This window comes from Tenrec ecaudatus, chromosome 5 (assembly GCF_050624435.1).
Source record: "Tenrec ecaudatus isolate mTenEca1 chromosome 5, mTenEca1.hap1, whole genome shotgun sequence".
Lineage (NCBI taxonomy): Eukaryota > Metazoa > Chordata > Mammalia > Afrosoricida > Tenrecidae > Tenrec > Tenrec ecaudatus.
Genome location: NC_134534.1, coordinates 11,875,434 through 11,884,250, shown reverse-complemented (window position 1 = coordinate 11,884,250; position 8,817 = coordinate 11,875,434). Strand labels below are relative to the sequence as shown.

The window sequence follows — 8,817 nt, the reverse complement described above, 5'->3', positions numbered from 1 at the left end:
CTTTTCATCCAAATGAAAAAACTTTCCATTCTGCTCAATCCCACATGGAACATATTCGAAGATAGACCACGTGTTGTGGCATAAGGCGAATCTACATAAATTTAAGCATATTGACATCATACAGACCCTTCTCTGTGACCACTGTGCCATAAGGCTAGATATCAAGAAAAGGAAGATGAACAAAAAAAGACTAAGCAATTGGAGGATGAATAACTATTGCAAAAGGAGTGTATACTGACACAGAGCAGAGTTGAAATTAGGAAATTTCTAGAAACCAACAAGAATGAGAACACGATGTACGAAAACTTATAGGACACAGCAAAGGTAGTTATCAGAGGAAGTTTCATAGCAATACATGCACACCTGAAAAAGGAAGAGAGACTCATGATTGATGTGCTGGCACAAAATTTACAACAACCAGAGTAGAGCCAGCAGGACAATACTAATAATTGCAAAAGAAAAATTAAATATCAGGGCTGAGATTCAGGAAAGGGAAAATAAGAAAACTATGAAAAAAATTAATGCTGCTAAAAGTTGGTTATTTGAAAGGATAAACAGAATTGACAGACTGCTGGAAAACCTAAACAAAGAACGGAGGGAACAAATTTCAATAGCAAGAATGAGGGATAAAAAGGGGACATTACAACAGACCCTAATGAAATCAAAAGGATAATTATACCGTACTATGAAGGATTGTAATCCAATGAATTCAACAACTTGGAAGACATGGGCAATTTCTTGGAAAAACAATCCCTCCCTAGACTATTCCCAAAGGACATCAAGAATCTCCACAGACCCATACCAATAGAAGAAATAGGCAAGGTTATCAAAGGATTACCAACAAAAAATATCCCCTGGACCAGATGGTTTCACTGGAGAATACTACCAAGAATTTAGGGAAGTACTAACACTACTCCTACACAAACTCTTCCAGAAAATACAAAAAGATGGCAAAATCCCAACTACTTCTATGAAGCTAGTATAACTCTGACACCAAAACCGGGCAGGGATCCCACAAGAATTGAGAACTACAGACCAATATCCCTAATGAACATTGATGCAATAATCCTTAACAAAATACTGGCCAATAGAATATAAAAGTATATAAAACAAATAATTCACAATGGCTAAGTGGGGTTCATACCAGGGATACAAGGATGGTTCAACATACAAAAGAACATAAGTATCATTCGCCACATTGACATGAAAAACTATTCAGACCCACATGATAATATCGATAGATGCAGAAAAAGCATTCAACAACATCCAACATCAATTCCTGTTTAAGACACCCAAAAAGACAGGAATGGAAGGAAAATTTCTCAAGACAATACAAGTTATATATGAAAAACCCAACAGCCAATGTGGTAGTAAATGAAGAAAAGACAAACACAATCTCACTGAAAAAGGGGACCAGACAATGACACCCCTTGTCCCCACTCTTATTTAACATCTTACGAGAGGTTTTAGCTAAGAACATAAGGCAAAGAAAAGACATCAAAGTTATTTATTGGGGGAAGAAAGATGTGAAACTTTATTATTTGCAGATGATATGATTTTATATATGGAAAATCCCAAAAGCTCCACAAAGGGAGTACTGGAAGAAATAGAGGAATATGGCAGAGTGGCAGGATACAAGATCAACAAACAGAAGTCCACCATACTTCTATACACATTGGATAAGACAACAGAAAAGGAAATTAAAAAGGTGGTACACTTCACAATAGCCAAACACAAATTGAAATATCTAGGGATATACCTGACTAAAAGAACAATAGATCTATATGAGGAAAACTACAGAACACTATTCCAAGAAACCCAGGGTGACCTCAACAAATGGAAGAATATCCAACGATCTTGGATTGGAAGACTCAATGTAGTCAAGATGTCAGTTCTGCCCAAGGCACTATATAAGTTTAATGCCATCCCAATACAATTACCATCATCTTTCTTCAAAGAAATAGAAAAACTGTCCAACTTCATATGGACAGGAAAGCAGCCCAGAATTCGCAGAGAACTCCTCAAGAAGGACACAGTGGAAGAGCTTGCTTTACCTGACTAGCATCTACTATAAAGTCACAGTTGTCAAAACCATATGGTATTGGTACAATGACAGATACTCAGACCAATGGAAAAGAACTGAAAATCCAGACATAAAATCATCAGCATACAGACAACTGATCCTTGATAAGGGCCCATAAAAGGTCCAATGGGATGCAGATGTCCTCTTCAACAAGTGGTTCTGGGAAAAATTGATATCTACCTGCAGAAAAATGAAGCAAGATGCTTATCTCACTCCATGCACAAGAATAAACTCAAGGTGGATCACAGACCTTGAAGTTAAACCCCAAACTATTAGGGCCATCAATGGGGGAATTGGGACCAACTTGCAAACTTTGGCACAGGGAATTCATAGCCTATCAGAAATAGGGAGGACACAAACACACAGGAGGCACAAATTGACAAGTGGGATATACTGAAGATAAAACACCTGTGCACATCAAAAGAATTCACCAAGAGAGTAATAAGAGAGTCCACGGACTGGGAAAACATCTTTAGCAATGCCATGTCAGACAAAGGCCTTATTACTAAAATCTACAACACTCTGCTAGTGTCTGAAAAAGAAACAAACAAAAAACTAATTGCCTACTGAGGACATGGGCAAAGGACCTAAACAGAAGTTTCACAGGGGCAGAAATCGGAATGGCCAATAAACATATGAGAAAATGTTCCTGATCTTTAGCCACAAGAGAAATACAAATTAAAACAATGAGATACCACCTAACACCCTTAAAGATAGCTCAATTCAAAAAAATCAGAAAACAACAAGTGTTGGAGGGACCGTGTGGAGACAGGGACTCTTATCCCCTGCTGGTGGATCTGTAGGTATGTATATCCACTATGGAAATCAATTAGGCAATATCTAAAACAGATGGAAATCAAGCTACCATACAACCCAGCAATCCACCTACTTGGCATATGCCATAAGAGGCCAGCCCCAATCCCTATTACATGGACAGGTGCCCTTCCCCCCAGAAGAATTTATTTCAGAGGACAGCACTGATCCTGTAGTTCAGGAAGAGGGATGTGTCTGATCAGAGCACACAGGAGCAAATGAAGGTGGAGGAAGAGAGAGTGGGGCACATCCTGACCCAACAAGCCTTCACAATGAGATTCCCGCTCAGGGCAGCCAATCCACAGAGAGGACCATCTGGCTGGCCCCACTATGAGACATGCCATCTCTCACTGACCCATAGCCTTACAGGAGACAATACTGGAGACACGGTGTGGGAATTCCACCCAATCTGATCTCACCACACAGAGGCAAAACACTGAGGGTGTGTAACAGAACAGCAAGGGGAACAGAACAACAAGGTCTTCAGGGAATATTAAAAATAGACTTTGGGGCCATGGCTTGGTGCCCCATCAGACTCGACCTGAAAACATTCCTAAAGATCAACAAACAGTCCTCGAACTAACTACAAGCTTTTCTTTGTTGTTGTTGTTTGGGGGAAACAGAAGGATTTTTCCCAAGTTGTCTCTCCCAAATATTTGCCAAACTTAGCTGCTTGAGAATGACTATACACTTGGAGGTCAACAGAAGTAGGTCAGGGTTATTCTCCCTAAGGGTTATCAGCCATCTAGACCAAGCAGACATCACTGTTTATCACACAAAAAATAGGGCCCACTCCCTTCTAATAAGGATAGTAGTTGTCTGTTTCCTTCTAGGAAATGCCAGAGAGGTCAAACCCGCCCTAGGATGACCAAGGTTAGGCTGTCATCATGAACCTAGGGTCAGTCTATCTTGTCACATGTATACCTCTAGACCTTTCCATTCCTATGTGCACACCCCTAGCTCATCTCCTTCCTGTCATGTTTATGCCTATCATATATCCCCTTCCTATGAGGTGTATGCCTATTTTACTGCCCCTTCCAGTGATGTGTGGTTACCTGTAACCATGCCTCCAGGAGATATAACCCTTGGTTAACAATAAATTGGGAGCTCTCTCCAGCTCTTGCGGCTAGGCTACCCCCACAAGGACCACCAACTGGGACTGAGGTGAGCATGCTACCATGAATTGTGTCTGACTCCATTACTCCAATCTCTCATCTACCTCACATGCTCTCAATGACTTTACTATAATCTTTACTTATTATCGCTGTACAATTGTGCCTACCGCACCTGTGATGATTTGTTGGGGACTCTCACCACCCCACAGTTGTTGTGTGTGCTTTTTTTGTTTTGTCATTGCTTTCTGTTGTTTTGTTTTCCTTTGTTGCTTGCTTTTGCTCTGTCTTTTTGTGTGCATGTTATTATCTCCACAAGTCTGTCTAAATAAGATAGGGTAGTTGAACAATCTGGAGGAGAAAACAACTGGATGGACAGTTCTTGGGGGACACGGGAGAGGGGGATGTAGGGGAAATGTAGTGGTGTTAACAAACTCAGGGACAAGGGAAAAACAAGTGATCCAAATCCGTGGTGAGGAGGGTGTAGGAGGCCTGGTAGGGCATGATCAAGGGTAATGTAATTGAGAGGAATTACTGAAACCCAAATGAAGGCTGAGCACAATAGTGAGACAAGAGGAAAGAAAGAGGAAATAGAAAAAAGAGCTAGGAGGCAAAGGGCATAGAGGTCTAAATACAGGCATGTTATATATGAGAATGGGGAAATAGATTTATGTGCATATATTTATAGGTTTAGTATTAAAGTAGCAGATGGACATTGGGCCTCCACTCAAATACTTCCTCAATACAAGAATACTTTGTTCTATTAAACTGGCATTCCATGATGCTCACCTCCCTGATACAATCGCTAAAGAAAGAGCGGGTGCATAAACAATGTGGTGAAGAAAGCTGATGGAGCCCGGCTATCAAAAGATAGGGCACCTAGGGTCTTAACAACTTGAAGGTAAACAAGTGCCCATCTAGCTCAGAAGCAACAAAGCCCACAAGGAAGAAGAAATCAGCCTGTATGATCACGAAGTGCCAAAGGGATCAGTTACCAGGCATCAAAGAACAAAAAAATCCTATCATTGTGTGCTCACCTTCCAAATACGAACACTGAAGACAAATGGGTGCATAAGTGAATGTGGTGAAGAAAGCTGATGTTGCCAGGCTATCAAAAGATATAGCATCTGGGGTCTTAAAGGCTTGAAGGTAAACAAGCAACCATCTAGCTGAGAAGCAACAAAGTCCACATGGAAGAGGCACACCAGCCTGTGTGATTACAAGGTGCTGAAGGAATCAGTTGCCAGGCATCGACGAACAGAAAATCATATCATTGTGACTGAGAGGGAGTGTGGATTTGGGATCCAAAGCCCATCTGTAGGCAACTGGACATCCCCTTACAGAAAGGTCTCAGAGAAGAGACGAGCTAGTCAGGGTGCAGTGTAGCAACGATGACACATACAACTTTCCTCTAGTTCCTAAATGCTTCCACTCCCACCCGACTATCATGATCCCAATTCTACCTTACAAATCTGGCTAGACCAGAGGATGTACACTGGTACAGACAAGAACTGGAAACACAGGGAATCCAGGGTGGATAATCCCTTCGGGATACCTGGAGGGTGCAGGGTGAGGTGAAAGGGGGAACCGATTACAAGGGTCTACGTATAACCTCCTCCCTGGTGGACAGACAGCAGCAAAGTTGGTGAAGGGATATGCCAGACAATGTAAGATATGACCAAAAATAATTAATGAATTATCAAGGGTTCATTAGGGAGTGGGGAGCAGGGAGGGAGGGGGGAAAATGAGGAGCTGATGCCAGAGATTTATGTGGAGAGCAAATGTTTTGAGAATGATGAGGGTTATGAATGTACAAATGTGATTTATACAATTGACGTATGTATGGATTGTGATCAGAGTTGTATGAGCCCCCAATAAAATGATTTTAAAAATTAAATATACATAGTTAAACTATTAAAACTTATGTCAGTATGTGAATTATGTCCTACTTCATGCTGTTATATATTTAAAACATATAATTAAAAGTTTTGAATATGTAAAATGAAAATGTTTCCAAGGGTGAGTCTAAGCAGATCAATGCTGTGTAAAGGCAATTTTATTGTGACTTTTCTATGTTACAAATCCAAAACCAATTTATTGTAGTCTTATGTGAAAATACGAAAGGATGGGGCAATCAAGAAGAATTACAGTTGTACTGTCTAGAGCTGACCACTGCTAATAGCTTGGCATTCATGTTTCCAATGGATTGTCTACGTAAGTACATGTTTCTGAAGAGAGAAAGAATATGAGAGTATATTTTGTACATCCTCGTTCAGAACCCATTTTTCCCCACAAAATAATCAAGTATCATTATTTTGCTTCACTCTTCAACACTTGATGATGATATCATTTTTAATGGCTATTAATGTTTCATGGTAAGGGCCTATTATAGTTGATATGTTTGCTGCCAAGGTTTCTGTACAATACACAAGACAGCAGTGAGAATCCTTAGCTACAAGGCTAGCTCTTTGTACATACCTGTGATTTCTTTCTTTTTTAAAAACAAATCATTTTATTGGGGGTTCTTACAGGTCTTATAACAATCCATATATCAATTGTATCAAGCACATGTGTATATATGTTGCTATCACCTTTTTCAAAACCTTTTCTTTCTACTTGAGCCCTTTGTATCAGTTCCTCCTTTTTCCTCTCCCTCCTTCACCCTCCGACCCTGCAAACCCTTGATTACTTACAAATTATTATTATTTTTTCTTTTCTCTTTTCTCAGGGGAGAGCATGAACGCAGTCCCCCACTACCACAAATTATGCAGTCGCATTTCCCTCCTTTGGGGAAATCGCAGGGGTCAGCACACCAGGAGTGCAATGGATAAGCCTTGCCCTGGGAAAACTACCTTCTTGTTCATGGTATCTCCCCTTTCAGGTAAGTATTTTTATTTTCATATTTTACAATATCCTTTGAGTTATTTCACCCACATGTCTGTTGTTCAGCCCCCTTGGGTGGGGAGTGGGAAGTTGCACATTGAGCACTGCAAGTGGTTCTCCTTTTCTCCCCCTTCTTCTCCCACCTTCCCCCTACCCTCATGGTACAATACTCTTAATTACTGGTCCTGAGGGGCTTCTGTGTCCTGGATTCTGTGTGTCCAGAGCTCTTTCATGTACCAGGGTGCATGCTCCGGTCTAGCCAGATTTGTAAGATAGAACTTGGGTCATGGTAGTGGGGAAAGGAAGCATTAAAGAACTAGAAGAGTGTTTTGGTTTTTTTTGGTTTTTTTTTTGGTCAGTGTCATACTGCACCCTGGCTGGCTCATCCCTTCCTAGTGAACTTTGTGAGGGGATGTCAATTGTCTAAAGATGGGCGCTGGGTCTCTACTCTGACCCCTCTCATTCACATGGAAAGAGTTGTTTGTTTTGCATCTTCTGATGTCTGAGATCTGATCCCAGTGACACCTCAAGATCACACGGTCGGTGTGCTTCATCCAAGTGGGTGTTGTTGCTTCCCAGCTAGATGGCTGCTTGTTTAACTTCAAGCCTTTAATATCCCAGATACTATAGCTTGTAATAGCTGGGTACCAGCAGCCTGCTTCACCACATTAGCTTATGCACCCATTTTTTCTTTTGTGATCCTGTCAGGAAGGTGATCATCACAGAATGCTAACACCTGTGATTTCTTAAGGTATATTTGCTGATAAGGAGTTGCTGGGCCAAAGAGCATAGAAGAATTTTAAACTCTGTTTAATAATGTTTTCAGAAAATGTCCTTTATGCTCAGAATGTACTGTTCTTAACAGCCCAGCTGGTCACTTAACAATTTTGAATTGGAAGTGTCACAATCTAAAATGCATAGCAAACTAGAGGTGATAATGCCTTTGGAATTATCTGGCAAAAGCAAATCTCAAGCCGTTTCCTAGGGGCCAGCTAGCCTGAAAAACACTTTATCTCCGTGGACCTGAGTTGCTCGAATTTGCCTTTGAAGCCCAGAGAACCCAAACCTGATTAGAGAGCAGTCAGTGTCAATGAGTTACTAAGACAATGTGGTGAAGTTGGAATGAACTCGAGACCTCTAATCGGGTGACTGGCTTTAAGACTTGGCTCTGGGACTTAGTAGCTGTGTGACCTTGAATGTGTTTCTGTAACTATCTGAGTTTAGTGTTTCTCTCCAGCCCCTATCAAAGAGATTAGTAATGGGCTTTCTCACCATGATAACAGTTGTTAATGTTTGCCAAAAACATCCAAATAGATCCTCAGCCTGATGGTCAAATGCTAGTGGTCAAAGTCATACACGGGGAGGGTACTCTAGGTGTCTTGAAAGGTGACTTTAAGAAGAGGCTTCCTCTAATAAGGAAAAACTCCATGTAATTCATATTCAAATCTCTGATACTACCCTTTTTTCATCCCTGATTAAAAAAATGAATGCAAAATATTAGAAAGACTTTGAAGACCTAAGTAAAGGTGGTCTTTAACTCTCCTATTTGAGGGAGAATTCTTAATCATTGGCGTGGTTAAGAATTCCACATGATGGCTAGACCTTGACCAAAAGGACAGAGAGTCATTTCCAGCAGGATGTGGACTGTGTGGGGGAAAGCGTTTTTGTTTTTCAGTGACTGAGTCATAAATCCCAGGAAAGGAGTGTTAAAGAAGCAGGACTTAAAAAGATTACTTCAGTATGAAAGGAATGGTAACGAGCAGAGTTAATATTCTCTGGAGCCACCTCTTTTACTCGTGCTGAACTCAATCACCGCTCAAGCCCTTGCAAGATGCAATCAGCATGTATTTCAATGGTTTGTTTGAAGGTCTCTGGCTAGACTGTGAACTCAAGTCCAGAGGTTGGGACTTCTCAGCTTTAGTTTTC

General features: G+C 40.9%; 1 non-coding gene across 1 annotated transcript; it reads right to left on the bottom strand.

The window, feature by feature from the left end:
• Window positions 1–6,733: 6,733 nt before the first annotated feature.
• Window positions 6,734–6,897, bottom strand: LOC142449359 (U1 spliceosomal RNA). Its single transcript, XR_012784556.1, has one exon. It is a non-coding gene; the product is annotated as a U1 spliceosomal RNA (small nuclear RNA).
• Between the last annotated feature and the right edge of the window lie 1,920 nt (window positions 6,898–8,817).